The sequence below is a fragment of the Galeopterus variegatus genome, unplaced genomic scaffold, assembly GCF_000696425.1.
Source record: "Galeopterus variegatus unplaced genomic scaffold, G_variegatus-3.0.2 Scaffold9473, whole genome shotgun sequence".
Lineage (NCBI taxonomy): Eukaryota > Metazoa > Chordata > Mammalia > Dermoptera > Cynocephalidae > Galeopterus > Galeopterus variegatus.
Window position 1 is genome coordinate 14,568 of NW_007735584.1, and position 17,457 is coordinate 32,024.

Sequence of the window (17,457 nt, forward strand, 5' to 3'; positions counted from 1 at the left end):
GGCGGGGCGGGGGAAGAGATTGCCCTCTAGAGGCTAAAACTCAGGAGCTAAAGCAGCAGGAGACGCCGCGATCACTCCCACGCCCTCACGTCAGACCCTCCCACCGGCGCCCTGCGCTGTCCTGCGTCGCCGGACACAGATGACAAGTCCTCCAGGTGGCCAGAGCGGCCCAAGGCGGGCGCTTCCGGTACGCAGCGCTGAGGGGCGGGGCAAGAACGAGAGCTTGAGGAAATGGGGTGAGGGCTGGGAAAGGAAAGTGGGCCGAGGGCAGGGCCCGGGGCGGGGGCAGGGCCCGGGGCGGGGGCGGGGCCAGGGCGAAGGCGGAGATAGAGCTGAGGCGGGGCGGGGAAAGAGATTGCCCTCTAGAGGCTGTCTTGGGAAAAGCCGAAGCTGCCGTCCAGGCTTGCTGATCTGACTAGCAGGGATTGATGTGAAAGACTTACCTGGAACGTGAACAATTTTTAATGAAACATGTAAACTTAGTATTCTTTTCCTTGAGAATCAAACAGATGAAATACACTTGAAAACAGGAGGACACTGGTGTAGTTTATTCCTAACTCAGTATAGCAGAACTCCTTTCACATTAGGATTGAAACATTTACAATTTAATTGGGAAAAGTTATAGATACCCCTCTCTTCCTCAGTGACACCAAGAATTGTCCGATTAATAGGTGATATATAAGTTTCACCAACTAAACTAAAAGTTACTGTTATCAGTGAAAGCATAATTACATTCAAGATTTAACTCAACCACTAGGATCCACTGTTGAGACTCGTTCTTCTGCTTCCAGATCCATCCAGATGTCTAGCAGCAAACATTTCATCACGAATAAAGTACTGACACATTTATCAGAAAAAGGGAATTCAGTGAAAAATTTCAGCAAGGGGAAAATTAAAGGAGTTATTCTTAGCTCCTGGATATTTAAGGAGATACTGTCAAGGCTTTGATCAAAACTTACTCTTCTAACCTAGATCAAATACAATAACCAAATACCCACCAAACAGAGAACAAATAACAGACATCACAGAAGAAAACTCTGACCTGCAATTCAGTTTTTAATCAGCCACAGGACGTCACCATTTGACATCACCATCATGCCTCATTCACTGTGCACAGAACTGAAAGGATCAAATGACCCAGCATGGTTTACTGGAAAGAGCACGGGCTTTCCCTGTCAGAGAGCCGGAGATTCAAATCTTCCTTATCCCCCTAGCTTCATGTGTGTGCAACCTGTGTCTCACAAGGTCCCATGCTTAGAAGGTCCCTGTGCTTGGTTTAATGCTCTGCTATTAACCATTTTTGAACAAGGGAACCCCCAGATCTTCATTTTGCAATAGGCCTACAAATTATTAATCAGCCTCTAGCACACTAGTAGTTTAGCGACCTTGAGCAAATTATGTAACTCCTCAGAACTTCAGTTTTCTTTCTCATCTCAAAATGGGTGTGCGGATGACTAAAGACAAGAGCTGCTTGTAAAGATCAAATTAAATATGAATGGAAATATGTGCATAAAAAACTTACGACCTCCCACGCATTCGAGAATGTCAGTAATACCACTACCCTACAGCAAGCTCGCCTCCCTGTTTGTAAATTCTCTATTTCTGTGAATGATGCCATCAATCTTCTGGCCTCCAGCTCTAGAAACCATGAAGTCTTCTTTAAAAGATTTTTTTTTTTCCTTAACATTCTGTTTTGAGGATTTTTCAAACATATAGCAAAGTTATAAAAATTTTAAAGTAAACACCTTTGTACTGTACTCACCAGCTAGATTCTACCTGGATAAACATTTTATCTTGCTTTATCATTTATCTCTCTGTCCCTCTATCCGACAACTATCTTATCTTTTAAATGCATTTCAAGGTTAATTACAGTTATCAATATACTTTTTCCAAATATTTAGCATGTATATTATTATCTGGGGTAACATATTCATTTACATATATTTCCTTTTGAGATAAAATTTACACACAATGAAATGCACAAATTTAAGTGTACATTTACTAAATTTGACAAATGTATACATACACTTGTATAACCAAAACTCCTACGATATAACCATTGTCGTTACCCCAAAGAGTTTTCTCTTGCCATTTTCCAGGCATTCTGTCTTCTATCCCCCAAAGGCAACTGCTATTCTGATTTTTTTCTACTGCAGATTAGTTTTGCATTTTCTAGAACTTCATGTAAAATGTAATCATACAATATTTACTTTCTATGTAAGGTGCCTTTCACTTAGCAAAATGTCCATATTGTTGAGTGTATGTAGTTTGTCCATTTTATTATGGAGTAGTATTTTGTTGTATGAACATACTGCAGTTTGCTGACCCATCATCCTCTTGATAAATACCTGGGCTCTTTTCAGTTTGGGATTATTACAAATAAAGCTGCTGTAAACATTATTGGGTAAGTATTTTATAGACATATGTGTTCTTTTCTCCTGGGTAAATATCTAGAAGTAGAATTGCTGGTTTACAGGGTAGGACTATGTTTGGTTAATATGAAACAGCCAGGCCTTTTTTAAGTGTTCATATCATTTTGGACAAGAATGCTGGTGGCAGACAGCCTACAGTATGGGGGGAAAAAAATGTATAAATGATATATTTGATAAGGAGCTTGTATTTACAACATGTAAAAAACTATTACAATTAAAATAGCTCAATTTAAAAATGGGCAATGGATCTGAATATACAGTTCTCCAAAAAAGGTACAATCAATAACCGTATGAAAAGATGCTCAACATCATTAGCCATCAGAGAAATGCACATCAAAACCACAACAAGATATTACTTCACCCCCAGTAGGATGGCTATAATCAAAAACACAGACAAAAACAAGTGTTGGTGAGGAGAATTTAGAACCCTCATACACTGCTAGTGGGAATGTAAAATGCTGTAGCCATCTTGGGGAAAAAGTCTGGCAGTTTCTCAAATGGTTAAACATAGAGTTAACACATGACCCAACAATTCCACTCCTAGGTATATACCCAAGAGAAATAAAAACATGATCCACACAAAAATCTGTACATGAATGTTTATAGCAGCATTATTCATAATAGCCAAAAAGTGGAAACAACCCAAATGTCCATCTACTGATGAACAGGTAAAAGAAAAAAGTTATATAGTCATAAAATGAATTATTATTAGGCAAGAAAAGGAAATGAAGTACTGATACATGCTACCACTTAGTAAGACCTTGAAAACACTGTGCTAAGTGAAAGAAACCAGTCACAAAAGACCACACATTATATATTTCCATTTATAACAGTGTCTAGAATAATCAAATGTAGAGAGACAGAAGGTGGATTAGGAGTAGTCTCGTGTTGTGGAGGAGTTGGGAGGATTGGAGGGTAACAGCTAAGTCGTAGAGAGTTCCTTCATGGAGTAATGAAATATTGTAAAATGCATAGTGGTGATGGGTGGACAAATCATATACTTTAAATGGGTGAATTGTGTGGTATGTGAATTATATCTCAATTAAAAAAAAATTCTGGTTGCTCCATATCCTCATCAACATTTTGTGTTGTCAGTCTTTTTAATTTTAGCCATGTTGGTATGTGCGTACTGTTATCTCATTGTGGTTTTAATTTGCATTTTCCTGCTGTCTGATGATTTTGAGCTTTTTCATATGCTTCTTACTCTCTTTTGTGCCGATTTAATTTTCTTGCCAATTTTACAATTGGGTTTTCTTTTTATTATTGTTTGATATAGTAATTATCTATTGCTATTACAAATTACCCCCAAATTATTTAGCAGCTTAAATCAACAAACATTTATTATCTCTCACAGATTCTGAGGCTCAGCAATCAGGCAGTGGCTTAGCCAAGTGATCTAGCTCTGGGACTCTCATGAGGTTGCAGTCAGGGTGTTGGCTGGAATTGCAGTCATCTGAGTGTTCAACCGGGGCAGGAGACCCACTTCCAAACTCATGTGGTTGTTGGCAAGCTTTAGGTCTTGCCACACGGACTCCTTGTTTTAGTATGTTTCTGATTCTTATAACAAAATACATGGAGCTGGGTGATTTATAAAGAAAACAAAATGTATTGCTTACAGTTTCAGAGACGGGGGAGGCCAAAGTCCAGGGAACACAGCTGGTGAAGGCCTTCTTTGGTGTACCACATTGCAAAAAATGGTGGAGCAGAGAGAGAGAGAGACTCTTTCTGCTCCCCTTTTAAAGGTCTCAGAATCACACCCTGGACCACCATTATTAATCCATTTACTACAGCATGGTCCTACAATCTATTCAAGGCCCCACCTTTCAATTACCATGATAAAATTTCCCACCCTCAACAGTTAACCTCAATGAGGTTGGGGGGGGGCATCCAGTCTACAGCACTTCTCCACAGGGATGCTCACAATGTAGCAGCTGGCTTCCTGCAGGACAAGAGATCCTGGAGAGAACCACCAAGACAGAATAAAGAGGATAGAAGAAAGATCTTTCATAACCTAGTCTTGGAGGTGACCTACAGTAGTACTGCTTGTTCTATTGGTCACACAGACCAACTATGGCAAAGTATGCAAGCGGATTACAAAGTAAGGCAAGACTCTTGAGGGTTGTTTGGAGGCTGGCTACTAGACTTGATTTTTTTTCTTCTTCTTTTATTGCCAGTCAGTTGTCAATGCACACCAATTATTTCTTTGAAAGATCTCTCAGATTTGCCCTATCCTCTCAACACCCCACTGCCACCATTCTGGTACCCACTGGTAACTCATTCCAGATCTAACTTCTCCCTTCTCCATCAACCATCATACCCTTCAATTCTTTCTGCATCTTACTGACAATGAATCTTTCTAAGATACTACTTTTGATGTATTATTCAGCTGCTAAATAATCTCACAATCTCTATAGCTGTGTTGTCCAATACTAGATGCATGTGGCTATTGAGCACTTGAAATGTGGCTAGTACAACTGAGGAACTGAATTTTTTAAAATTTAAATTTAAAAACTATAGCACTGTAAAAAAAATTTTTTTATTGATTTCATGTTAAAATGACAATATTTTGGGTACATTGGGTTAGGGAAAATATAAAATTAAAATTAACTACGCCTATTTCTTTTCACTTTTTTAATGTGGCTACCATACCAGAAAATTTTAAATTACTTACATGGATCACATTATATCTGTATTAGATGACAGTGGTCTATAACATTCAGTTCAAACTGACTGACTTTTGAGGCAATGGAAACATGGCTCCACCTTAGCTCTCCAACCTTATTTTCCATTTACTTGTTCTTGTTCCTGTCACACATATCTCTCCTGGATGTCCCTGAGCACATAACGTTGATTTTCTGCCTCAGCCAGGAGAGCCATTCTCCTTTTATCCTCTTCTAAATTTCTTCAGTCTGAAGGCTCATCTTAAATTTTATCTTCCTGCAATAGTCTTTTACTCTAACCTGAACTGAGCTCTCCTCTCCTTAATTCAAAATTACTCTTCTAATCAGTATCACAGTTCATCACTTTCTTCTTGTCTAATTGCTTATTGAATGCTAATTTTCTCTAACAAATTGTACATCCCTCGAGGATAGGAACTGTATATTATATTTTGTCTGAATCTTTCAAAAACCTAGTGGTGGGACATGGTAAGCAGGCTTACGAATTTAATAATAATTAACTAATTATGAAGGAGATTATGTTTACAAATAATTCTTATATTTTAATCAGTGTAAACCTGGCATTGGTGTGGAAAAATAAGGTTGTAAAATTTATTTATCAAAATGCAAGTACTCCTTGAAGTACCCACAACGCATGAAAAGTGAGAAAAGTGACTCCTTCTCACTTTCTTTTTTTCTTTTTTATTACAAATCGTGATTTTTCTTTATGCCCTTTACCCAACCTATCCTCCTTCCTACTTTCTGTCATTGAAAATTAATGATAAGCAATCAGTGAAAGGCTCTGGAGAATCTGCCAAAAAGTCATCACTGTTGGGTCGAGGTCCGTCAGCATGCCCAGCCCTGCCTCATCCCCTTTCCCCCAAGCTCCACCAGCAATCAAGGATTTCTGCCAGTGCCAAGAATGAGATGCTTACTCTGACTGTCCCAATAGCCCACTTCTGGAAGAACCTCTGGGGTCCTGCCTTTTCCTAACTCTAACCTGACTAGGCTGTCTACCTTTTCAGCTCTACCCTACTTCCTTGCTCATGGGGTGAGTAGAAAGCCTCAAGGCTCAACCATCTACCCTTTCTTTCACACTTCTTAGAAATGTGCTGAAACCTACTTAGTTCCCCTTCTTTTCACTTGTGAGTTTCCTAAAATTTTGCAAGTAGTCTTCTGTGGGTAGAGCATTTTTAACACCAACATTCTTTGCCAAGCCCCAGGGCAAGGTCCTGACCTACAATGATCTCACTGGTCACCACCTCAAGGCTGTGAGTGTAGTGATCTCAGTGTACCCCTTTGGCAAAGGCCAACTGCAGGGTGCACAGAATGGAGACCACCTTCATGAAGCGCTATGTGTCTTCCCAAACAAGGTGAACTGGGTTGTATGACTGGAGGCCAAGAAGTAGGGCATCTTTCAATTACTAAAGACAGGAAGTGTAGGAAATAGTCCTTGATTCAGGGATTCCAGATGGTGATGTTGATCTCACCTTATGGATCCCAAAAGGGTCTGGGTACTCTCTCTTATATGTAACGAGATGGACAGTATGGGATACTGTGGGGCCTGTGACCCAACAGCACTTCTCTTAAGGGATTTACCATTTTCTCCCTTGTGCAATAGGCATGGAAGAGCATTCTTAGAGATTCCAAAGCTTTGGATGTACCTGGTATTGAGTAATGAAATCTTCTTGATCCTTTCCCTTCCCTCTTGATCAGTACAAAAGCAAGTTAAATAAGCCCTTCTGCAAGGCTAATATTCAACAAATAAGCATCAATATGGCATATGATTGTTAAGACATTGAAAAACCTCCAAAATGCTTGGTAAATAGCCACTGCCCACTGCCAAGCAACCCAAACATTCTGGCCCCAAGGATCACCAGCGGGCACTACTGAAGAAACCAATCTGGCACCTTCCAGTTGGCTGACGACAGCTATCTGCACTAGACCTCATGAGTTCATAGTGGGCCCAAGTCCTTTTGGGGGAGATGACAGTCCTGGCAGTAGTGCTTGCAAACCAGAAGGCCTGTGCCTGCTGCCCATCAGGCTGTTCCTCCCAAGGCTGAGACTGCCTGCTGCAGGCTGGCACTCACCAGAGTTGCCCTCAAAGCACTTCAGTGTATATAGCTCTTCAATATTTTGAATATCAGTCTTGCCCTTTTGTATGCTTATGCTAATCATTTTGTGTAACCCAAAGAACAGAACCATACCATATGCATTATGATGGAGCTATTGAAGGGATCACATAGACTGAAATTGGATGGAAAACATTTAAAGTGGAGCAACATCTGAGGGCCCTTTCTTCTTTGTCTCCCTCTCTCATGCAAACTTGTGGAGTGTCTGCTTCTCTCTTGGTGCTTTATCTAGTCATGGAAGGACTCTTATGATCCAGGTGCTGTGTTAGGTATTGAGCCCTGGAGGCTACATGGTGCTATGGGAGCACATAGTAGGGCCACCTGTCATAGTCTAGAAAGCAGAGAAGGCTTCCCAGAGAAGTGACTGTTTTAGACAGAGAAACTCTGCACGGACGGAGAATAGCAGGTGACTCCAGCATTCTAGCAGTGGCACTGGAGAGGTGGGGAGGGATCAGGTCACCAAGGGCCTGTGAAGCCACATTAAGGGTGTTTAAACAGAAAAATGACATAATCAGATTTGAATTCTATCGGCATCACTTTGAAGCATGGCCAAAGGATCAGAGGAAACATGTCTGGCTCCCCACACTCCTCCCTACATCTTTTCTGTACGTCCATACTAACTTGACTTGCAAGAGGTTTTGACTTGCCTCGGCTTGTCTGATCCCAACTCTACTTCATGACATTATCTCACAGTATTGCTTTTAAATAGGTATTTATTTGCCTTTATTTTGTTTTTGTCATACTTGCTGGCTGGCCAATCTGTTTCCCATTTTCTGAACTCAGCAGAGCAATCTGATTAGCCTAGTGTAAATTTTTTGAGTTATGAATGGGCCACCTTGGATCAAGAGGCCATGGGATTAAGTAATCCATTTGGACACTGGGGATGTTCTTGGGTTCCAAGATTGTGTAGGTCTGCAGGTGATGATGGCTTATCTCTCAGAACATCAACCAGCATCCATGCTCAGAGTACTGATTCAAATAGCAGCTGATAAAGACAGAAGCATTCATAAAATAGGACACTTTAAAAATAAAGATGATTTCTGTTAGAAAAAGAAGTGTGTGTATATACGTGTAGAAACATTCTGAGGAATGTACACCCAGAATGTCAACAACAGTTATCCCTGGGTGGTGGTGAAAATATGAGTGACTCACTTCTCTATAATTATTCGTATTTTTGTTGCTTCGCTTGAGAATAAATAGCTGTTTTGTAACAAAAATAAAAGTGTTTTTTAAAGAAATAGGGGAGCATCACATCAAAGCTGCCATGTTTTTCATCATGGATAATTTTGAAAATAACTTTTGGACAAGTTTTTTCCTTACTACATGCAGTTGGTTTCTACTGAGTTGCCACCAGGTGAATATATCACATCTGGGCTTGGTGTTGTCAGCACCACGCTCAACCAGTGAGCCAACCGGCCATCCCTCTATAGGATCTGAACCCATATCCTTGGTGTTATCAGCACCACACTCTCCCGAGTGAGCCATGGGCCAGCCCTAACACAAATCTTTTCATGAACTTTTTGAAGTACCCGTGGATGTATACGTAGCAATAATAATAGGTAGGTAGTATAAATTTTTTTATAGCATACATATACTTCCCTCTGATGAACATTAGATTCCTTAATATTTGATATTTATTTTGGGAAGAAGAAATAAAATCAAATGAGTCTTGAAATGGTACATTTTTCTACTTATATGAGAAAACCTAGAGTTCTTTTTCAGAGTCTCTTTTATATTGTTTGGTTTTCAGTTGGCTGAGGCTTTCTAATACTTTCTAACACTATTTTTGTAATACCATATTTGTTTTCCCTAAGGAAGATAAAGAGGTAAGGAAAGCGAAAATAGTAAATATCGATATTTTGTATTCTGATACTCAGCTACTATGTTCAGAAACCATCTTTGAAACTCTTGCCTCCAAATCCTAAATTAAAAGAGAAAAATGACTCATCCCACAATACTAGTGGTAATATTAAATTAAATATATATAATTTCTGCCTGTATTTAGGACCAAAGGGTCACTTAGAACAAAAAGAGAGTGAAAGGCAAGACAGCTTCAGATTGGATGAGGTAGAAAGTAATTTGCAGCTTATAAAAGATTTATGGTGGGCTGGCAGATAACTCAGTTGGTTAGAACGCAGTGTTATAATGTCAAGGTCAAGGGTTCAGAGTCCTTTACTGGCCAGCTGCCAAAAATCTAATAAATAAATAAATAAAAATAAAGATTTATGATAAATGGTAACATCAAAGATTTTTCTTCAAGTTTTAAGTTCTGACTTCAACAACAATGACAAATTAAAAGCAGCTGCTGCTGCACACTCATCTCCCCCTAAACTTCAGAGTATATTGAAGTCAAAACCCAGATTTATGGTAAATGGTAACATCAAAGATTTTTCAAGTTTTAAGTTCTGACTTCAACAACAATGACAAATTAGAAGCAGCTGCTGCTGCACACTCATCTCCCCCTAAACTTCAGAGTATATTGAAGTCAAAACCCCCATATTCATCCACAAGATAAGGCTATTCTAAAGGGATGGAGAATGGGAGGCCAGAGATGGCAATGGACAAGTAGGTGGTGACTGGGAATTAACTTCCTCCTCAAGTTGGTGTCAAGCAATGGGCTGCAGCTTTCATTTAACTCATTGGCCCTCACAGAAGCATCTAATGACTGCTTTGGTTGTTATTTCCAAGACAAAATGTAATTGTATATATTAATTAATATATTTAACTTTTTTTCACAATGTTCTGAAAAGAGGAAAAGTGGAGGACAATGTATATAGAGAGGGGGGAAATGCATATGAAAAAAGAAACTATGTGAAGTAAGTTCAAAAACAACAAGAGTCAAATATGTGTTCTTTCTGATTTTCCAGTGTTTTCTTTTTATTTGTAACAGTTCATTTGTGGAAATGAATCACAATAAGCAAACATTTCAGTGCCAGTATATTCCATAAAAATACTTGGGAAAAGCACTTAGGATCAGATATCCAATATTTGTGAAGGCATTTTGAAAACTAAAATTATTTTTAAGTTGTGAGGTAGTAGGAGTAATAGTACAGTCCCTTGTGCCCAAATATATTTAATATGTCTCCAAGTATTACCTAAATAATAAGGCACTTCATATCACAGGAAGAAGTTATTTAACAAATTGAAAAGACAGTATAATCAGCATATGAGAGATCTACTTCTTGTCTCCTCTTGCCTTTCCCATCCCATGTTGGCTTAAGTTTTTACCAGAATGATTTGGTAACATGAGATGTGGAGGAGATCAATGGGTGAGGTTTAGGAAAAGAATTTGATTCTGTGTACTAGATATTTTAAAGAAGGCTGTAAAGGTTCTATTTTTAATGCTTAAGAAATTAAATGTCTTTTAATGAACTATGCCCTATAAAATTAATTTCATTGTCATTCCTACCACAAAATATCAAAAGATAGGGCCGGCCCGGTGGCGCACTGGAGAGTGCACCGCTTGGGAGCGTGGCGGTGCTCCCGCCGAGGGTTCGGATCCCATGTGGAGACCGGTTCCCGCTCACTGGCTGAGCGCGGTGCGGGCGCAACACCGAGGGTTGCGATCCCGTTGCCGGTCCCCGGTACGGGCGCGACACCAAGGGTTGTGATCCCGTTACCGGTCAGTAAAAAAGACAAAAAGGAAAAAAATATATATATATATCAAAAGATAGGTTGCCAAATTATTTGCAGTTCTAAAAATAAAGTTAGGTAAAGAGAGCACACCTGGGATCCTAGGCAAGGTGCCCTGGACCACAGCCCCCTCTGCCTGGAAGCAGGCAAAAGAGCACACCTGGGGTCATAGGCAAGGAGTTTGAGGGCAGTACCCCCTCCCAAAGCAGGAAAGAGAGCATGCTGAAAACACCACTTTCATACAGGTTGCCTGCCACAGTCAACACCACAGCCACAACTGCTGGAAAAAAGTGGCTCAACACCACAGCAGCAGCCACACCTACCACACAGGTGGCCTGCCAGACACTTGACTGCATTGACACAAGGAGAGTCACCAGTGGAGGCCAGAAAAAGAAAAAGACGTCCCTCTCCTCAAAGCCCACTTGAGAGTAATAGAAGAAGCAACTGCTCTAGTAGATGACAGACATTAATGTAGAGATATGAGAAATAAAAAAATAAAAATAAAATGACATCACAAAAGAATACAGTAATTCTCAAATACCAGACCCTATAGAGCAGGAAACCCTTGAAATAACTGAGAAGGAATTCCAAGCAACAATCTTAAGGAAACTCACTGAGGTATGAGAAGACTCAGTCAGACAACATAATGAAATGAGAAAAAAAAACCCTAGGATCTGAAGGAGGAAATTTACAAAGAACTTAATACCTTTAAAGAGAATGTAGCAGAACTCATAGAACTGAAAGGTTCCCTCAACAAAATAAAAAACACAACCAGTAGCTTAAGCAGCAGGCTAGAACAAGCAGATGAAAGAATTTCTGATCTTGAAGATAGTCTTTTGCAATAACACAGGCAGATAAAAAAAGAAAAAAAAAAAGACTTTTAAAAAACAAAGAAAATCTAAGAGAGCTAGCAGACCACTTTAAGCACACAAACCTTCAAATCATGGGTGTTCCAGAAGGGGGGAAGAAAGAAAAAGGCATGGAAAATACATTCGAAAATCATATAGGGAAAACTTCCCAGGTACAGGGAGAGACATGGACCTTCCAATCCAGGAGGCTCAAAAATCCCAAACAGATTCAACCCAAAAAGATCCTCTCAAAGACACATTATAGTGAAACTGGCAAAACTCAAAGACAAAGAGAGAATCTTAAAAGAAGCAAGAGAAAAGTGTCAAGTCACCTGTAAGGGAGCCCTTATCAGACTAACAACAGACTTCTCAACAGAAACTCTACAGGGCAGAAGAAAATGGGATGATATATTCAAATTACTAAAAGAAAAAAAAAACTGTCAGCCAAGAATACTATACCCAGCAAGGCTATCCTCAGAAATGAGGGGAAAATAGTATATTTCCCAGACAAACAAAAGCTGTGTGAGTTCACCACCACATGACCAGCCCTACAAGAAATCCTCAAGGAAGTACCATGTCTGGAATCTAAAAAACAATAATCACTACCACAAACACACCAGAAAGAACAAAACCTACTGGTAGAACAAAAAAGCAAACAAGAAAGAGAAAGAAACTAAATCTTACACAACAAAAGCCATAGTGACAATATAATAATACCCCTACTTTATTTCTGATTTTAGTAATTTTGGTCTTCTCTATTTTTTATTTTTCAGTCTAGATAAAGGTTTGCAAATTTTGTTGATCTTTTTAAATAATCAACTTTTGGTTTTGTTGATTTGAGAATAGAGATATTGTTTTTTAATTCCCTGTTTCATATATTTCTGTTGTAATTTTTGTTATTTCTTACTTATATTTGCTTTTGGTGTAGTTTGCTCTACTTTTTCTATTTTTTTAAGTTAGAAGTTTACTGACTTAAGACGTTTCTTACTTTTATATAGCTGTTTACAAGTATAAATTTTCCTCTAATCACTGCATGAGCCCTGCATTGTATAAATTTTGATATGTTGCAGTTTGATCTTTATCTCAAAGTACTCTCTAATTTCCGTGTGATTTTTCTTTTTACCTATTGTTTATTTAGGAGACTTTTGTTTAATTTCCACACATTTGTGAGTTTTCTAAATTTCTTTCTGTTATTGTGGTCAGAGAACATATTTCCTATGACCTTCATCTTTTTTTTTTAAAAAAAAAGGAAAAATTTAATCAAACAAACAAAAAGTTCATGGAAAGATTTCCATTATCTTTCAGTTATATTTTTCACAAACTTTTTGAAGTACCTTTGTGTTTTATATTCCATTTATGATTTTTTATGTAATTTATGTTTTTAAACTTAGATATTTAAATTCTGTTCTTAATTTCTTTTTATTAAATGGACTTATTGATTTGCTTAGAAATTAATTTGCCTTTGAAAAGTTTATTCATCTTCCTCTGTTAAAATTGATTTGATATTGCATGCTTTTGAAGACTTTACAGAGGTAGTTCAAATAATTGTAGAGATTATAAAATGAAATATGTAAATATTAATAAGTTCTACATCTCCAGTTTTTGTAAAAATTTGAAGCCCTATTTTCTACAGAGTATTTTGTTATTCATCTGTTATTCAGTTTACGTATTTGTTATTTGAACAAATAAATGTGCATATCCTTAAAAAAATAAAAATAAAAATAAATGTAGGCAAACTTATTCCAAAACAAAATACACAAAAGGAACTAGCAGTTGAGATGTAAATATTCAAGATAACAAAGTATGCAATAAAATGATTTTACAAACTAAAGTGTATCAGGGAGGATCCAACAATAAGTTCATTTTAGAGTCTTTCATGGAAAGCTAAAGTAAACATAAAAATATCCAGGGAAGTTTAGAACGGAAGGAAATGACACATTGACGACTTGCTTGTTCAAGAGGATGACCTTTGTGCCGAACAGTGGAGAATGCCACACCTCATCAACAGAGGTTGGACTTGGCAGTTTACCAGGAATGTTCAGATGGAACACTGGGAAAGGCAATCCAATGTCCTTCTCTGAATTTTTTACTCTCAGATTCCAGCCTTTTATTTCCTTGAGACGGGGGAAACTCAGATCCTAATGATTCATATATTCAAGGCTTTGGCATTTACTGTATTTTACATCTGGGAATACAGTAAGCAACACTTCTGTGGAAAGTAGAAAAAAACTATAATTCCCATCTTATGAAGTTTAACATATATATACTGTGTGTGTGTGTGTAGAGTATACTAGAATAGAGATAAATACTCAAGGCCAGTGAAACTTTGTTAGAGAGAAGACTATATTCCTGTGCACTGGGAAGTGACTATAAATATATCTTCTATAAGTTTTTTCTATAAACTTATCCTGTGCTTCTGATATCTCAGCTACTTGTAGCCCTAAATACCACATTTGGCTCCCCTAGTTTGTATAGTTGAGTAACCTTGCACACCACCATGAAAAAAACTGTTTTTCTTTTTTTGAAAAATGTTAAGGATTTCTCCCCAAAATCGTTTTAAAAATCATAGTTAGCTCTTTGTTTTCATGAGAGTTATTCAATCTTTTCTAATGCAGACATAAATGATTTATATTAGTTAATGATTTAAAGAGAACACAAAAATAAGATTATGCAATATGGTGCTAGGAATCTCTTACAACTCAATCAATTCAAATCCAGTCCTATGGGTAAACTTTTAAGTACCTAATACCGTATGGTCAAGTCATTTTTATGCCTAACAGAAGAGATATAGGTGGCAAATGCTACAAAACTCATTATAATCTAGGGAACTATAGTCAAAATCAATTTCATGTTTCCAGCAGCTGATTTTAAGTTATAAGGTGTGGCAGTGGCAAGCACACAATGTTGATCCATGTAACAATTGGTAACTTCAATGCTATTTGATGTGATTGATATGACTGAGTAAAGGATATGACTTATGTCCAGAAAGGCTGAGAGTTACCTACTGACACTGCTGCTGTTGACTCTTATTCCAGAGGCCTTAGCTAATGTGTCATTAAAAATTATATTTCAAAGGAATATTTAATGACATGGTAAAATGCTCATATCTGATGATTAAACAGTTTACAAAACAATATTTTTAGTAAAATGTGTAAAAGCAATATATATATATATATGTATATATATATATATATATATATATATATATACACACACACACACAAACACACACAAATACACACACACACACACACACAGAGAGAACACTGGAAATTTATGTCCAAAATGTTAACAGTTATGGTATATGAGGTAAGTTTTGTTTCCTTCTTTATACTTTTACATTTTTCAAAGTTTTCACAAACTTTTCTTCATAATGCATGACTTTTATATCCAGAAAAAGTCACTTAAAAATAGTAAATAATTTTTATCTGAAAGTATAAATATTAAGAATATTTTTTAATTTTAATAGAGAATTACCCTATTGCTATTAAAAAGCTATGCCATTGGCACAGCAATCCAAAGAAAGATAAATGAAACAAAACAGAGGACCCAGAAATATGGCCTAGTGCATAGAAGAACTTAAATTCATGATATATCAGTAATCACAGATTAGGGGAAAGTGGATGTTTGTAGAGCTCCTCAGAATAACTTCCACATTATTAAAGACTTAAAAGCCAAATAGTAAAAAAAAAAAAATAGAGAAAATATAAAAAATATTAATCTAATCTTTGGTTTAAAAAGGACATTCTACGCCTATAAACAAAGAAATGAGCCATAGATTTGATTACATTAAAATGTTTTTATTTTGTAAATAATAAGACCCCTTACATAAAATTAGAAAGCAAAGGAAGAAAAATATTTTCAACAAATGTGACAAAGGGTTGCAATGCTTGCTATATTGTTAATAGAATTAAAGAAGAGAAACAGTAAGACTACTTAGCTCAGTTGGTTAGAGCATGGGGCTGATAACACCAAAGTCCAGAGTTTGATCCCTGTACGGGCCAGCTGCCAAAAACAAAAAAAGGCTACAATATAGCTAGTCTGTGAGCTCCATGAAAGCAGAGGCATAACTGTATAGTTTACAATTTATATCTATTAGCATAATGCCCAGAACATTATACAAGGAATAATGTATTGAATGAATAGAGAAATGGTTAAACATAAAACGATGACTAAAAAAAAGGAGAAAGTGGTTGAGAAGGAGACGGGGAAATATAAATGGCTGATAGATGTGGAAAAAAATTCAATAATAATAAAAATGCAATTAAAACTATGATGAGAGGGTCAGCCCGGTGGCGCACTGCTACAGTGCGCCGCTTGGGAGTGTGGCGGCGCTCCCGCCAAGGGTTCAGATCCCACATACAGACCAGTTCCCGCTCACTGGTTGAGCGAGGTGTGGGCACAGCACCGAGGGTTGCGATCCCGTTGCCGGTCCCGGTCCGGTACGGGCATGACACTGAGGGTTGCAATCCGTTGCTGGACATGAAAAAAGACAAAAAGAAAAAAAAAAAAACTATGATGAGAAATTAGGAGAGCCTTTTTAGTGCTGTGCATTTGATGATAGATATAGTAATGACATAGGCAGTATCATTCACAGTGAGGAGTATCTTGAAGGGCAATTGGTAGAAACATATTGTTGAGCATGTGATTCTAGGAATCTAACCTACAGAAATACAATAGACACCTGATATTTATGAAGGGCATATCTTCCAGACTCTTGGACTCTCCAAATCTATGTTTCAAAGGGCCCTGGGGTTCTGCAGAGATGTCCCAAAGTCCGCCTCAAATATAAAGAAAAATGTTCCCCCAACCCTGCCTCAAACAGAGCAATTCAACTTTAATCTAATTTATATGTTATATTCCATATAAGAATTCTCAAAGATTCCACTGAAAGTATAAAAATTTGAACACCACTATACTGTAGTCTATGATTTCTTCGTAAAATGCAATGGAGTGTTACTTCTCAAAAACGACTGGAGAAGTGGAGAACAATAGTCAGCGTTACATTCCCAAACACTAGGCTCACAGTAGTAATTCAAATTCCTGCTTCAGGAAATGTGTAAATCACTCTATAATTACTTTGCAAATAGTCGAAAGCTCGAATGTAAAACCTGAGATTATCCAGGGCCTGCTGCAATAAGGAATAAAAGATTTGTGTTCTGGGATGGTCAACAGTGTTCCTTAGTACATCAGTCTGTCATAACAGGAACCAATTTCCACTCAGATGTTTCAACCAAAGAGCTTTTACTGAAGGGACTATTTATAGAAGTTAGAGCTAGGTTAAGGGTTAGGGTTGGGGGAAGGAAACAACAAAGGACATGGGCGGAGGAAATCATGTTAGCAGAGCCCAGTGAAAGCTGGAGCAGTAGAGGGAGGGCTGCCTTTGCAGGAGCATTAGAGGGACAAAGCCACTGTCCCACTGTTGGAACCCATCTAGAAGTAGGAAAAGAGGTGGGAAGAAATTCCCCAATGTTTCTCCTTTTCCAATCTCTAATCTACTGCCGGTGTTACCAATTGGTTGAAGCCATCTGGCAAGAGAGCCCTGGGAGAATAGTTTATGAAAAGTCCACCTTCTGAGGCACAGAGGCTAGCAGAGAGGAGCAGAAGACGGATCTGCAGAGAGCAAGTGGAGACTAATGAACATACTTATAACAGCAAAATATTGGGAACTCGGGGCTCACTACTGCTACAGTGCGCCGCTTGGGAGTGCGGTGGCGCTCCCGCCGAGGGTTCGGATCCCACATACAGACCGACC